General features: G+C 66.3%; 1 protein-coding gene across 1 annotated transcript in view; it reads right to left on the bottom strand.

Annotated features, from left to right (window-relative positions):
* SNTG2 (syntrophin gamma 2) overlaps nt 1-2056 on the bottom strand; it is a 111480-nt gene that overhangs the window by 82788 nt on the left and 26636 nt on the right. The window lies entirely within an intron of this gene.

Raw genomic sequence — 2056 nt, 5'->3', positions numbered from 1 at the left:
CCCCCCTCCCACCAGCCAGCCCCGGCCACTGCCTGGGTCACTGTTGGATGCAAGCAGATCTCGCCTCCTCTGAAGTGTCCTCAAATGACCCTCTTACTCTTACATAAAACCCAGGCCCCTTCCCGGCTCCAGTGCCTGGTGGCAGGCCGCCCCTGCCCACGCCGCCCACTGGCTTCCCGTCTGTCCCCAGCAGCTGGTGCCGCGCCTGCCCATCTCCATGTCCACACGCCCCGCCCGGGTCTCCTCACGCCGCGGCCATTCCACCCGAGCGTGAGCTTGGATGCCGTCGACCGCACCGTGAACGGCAGCGAGCCGCTCTCACACCTGTCATTGCCCAGTTCCTCCGGCCAAAATGGCAGCGGCGGTGGTCACCGCTGGAGGCCCCGACGTGCCTTCTGCAGCATGACTGCTCACATCCGAGTGGATGGCTGAAGAAACGAGGCTGCTCTGCGTTTCCAGCCCCTTGTTCCCCAGCTCAGTGCCTGCTGGCTCCCTGGTCCCCACGAGGAGAGACCGAGAGCCACAGAGGCTCCCTCACCAGCATGGCCTGTCCTGTGGGACGATGACACGGCCACCCGCCCACCCCGACTGTGGCATCGGCAGGCCTTCCAGCTGCAGCTCTCTGTCCCTGATTCCTGGGGTGCTGGGCTGGGAAGCAGCTGTCGGGGGCACACGCCATCCGCCCCAGCTCTCACAGGCCTCAGGCCCTGGCGCCCTGGTGACACACGCGGGCGTTCTGAGACCCTGGAACGGGCAGCAGCGCGGAGGGCCAGGGACGAGGAGGACACGAGCTGTCACCTCCAAGACGGGCGAGACGGGAACGCAGGCAGGACAGCGGTGACGCAGAGGAGGGGACAGGCCGAGGACAGGGTGACCCGCGGGGCAGGGGACAGGCCCCTGGCTCAGGACGTCAAGTGCCGGTCACGGGACGGGGAGGAGGCCCCGGAGGCAGCGCCGTGCCCGGGGAGACTGCGGGGTTTGAGCGACAGTGTCTTGCGGCTGTGCAGGGCGGGTGAGCGTGCTCTGACCCCACAGGGGGGCAGCCGGGGTCGCAGCCCCTGCCCCCTCACTGCCTGCTCTCCAGGCCCGGTGGAGCCTGTGGCCGGGGTGTGAGCCGCACACGCGGCCGCCCGGAGTCAGAGCCCCCTGCTTCTGTCTGATGGTCGATCTCACTCTCTGTCCTCGTTCTTTTCTGAGACGTGTTTATATCTACAAATAAATATACGAGTGAAAAAGAACTGAGAATGTTCTCAAAGACTGCCGGAACCAACGGGTTGGGCGACCCTCGCTTTGTCCTCATGAGCAAGCAGGCGGCTCGCGAGGGACTCGACCCCGCGACCCAGCACCGGGCTCATGTGGGACTCGCTCGTGGAGCCTCGCGGCCCAGGCCCAGGCCCCGGCCCCGGCGTGCGGCGCCTCCGACGCTGTCAGTGCTCGACTGTGACGCTGACACCGCCAACGGGCCCTCTGGGGGGGTGGAGTCCGAGCGTTTGGTTCAAAATCTTTAAAAACCTCAAGAAAAGATCGTTTGAGTCAGAGACCTGTACAGCGCGGTCCTGCTCTCTGGTTTTAAGTGGCCCCGATGGGGCCGACAGCCTTCGTTACTACGGAGGCCGGTGTCGAGGAGCCCCATGCCCCGCCCCTCACCGACCTGGGGAGGGTACAGGTGTCCGGGGCCCTCCCCGCGGCCGGGACGCGGCCGTGGCAGGTTCACTGGCCCTGGACCCCGAGGAAGCGCCGTCCACCTGCGGCCCCACCTGCTGCCAGCCCTAAGGGCGGGATCTGCAGCTTCGCTCACGACGCAGGAGACGTGCGTCCTGCTGACTCCTGAGCTCGGCTCGGTGAGAATAAGCGTTTACGCAGACGCGAACTTAGCGGTGTTATTTTGTTAAAGTTTCTCTTTTCCCCACAAACGGAGTCGAGCTCACCGTGGGGAAGCTCGCGTGCCACGTCGACACTCCGTAGGGCCACGCGTGACCAGCACGGTGTCCACGGGCAGACGGCCGAGGGGCTCGCAGCGCAGGGGCAGAGGGACGCTGCTCCACGTCGCCCAGGG

The sequence above is a fragment of the Pteropus vampyrus genome, unplaced genomic scaffold (assembly GCF_000151845.1).
Source record: "Pteropus vampyrus isolate Shadow unplaced genomic scaffold, Pvam_2.0 Scaffold468, whole genome shotgun sequence".
NCBI classification, from domain to species: Eukaryota; Metazoa; Chordata; class Mammalia; order Chiroptera; family Pteropodidae; genus Pteropus; species Pteropus vampyrus.
The sequence above is the reverse complement of the archived record's forward strand: the minus strand, read 5'-3'. Positions and strand labels throughout refer to the sequence as shown.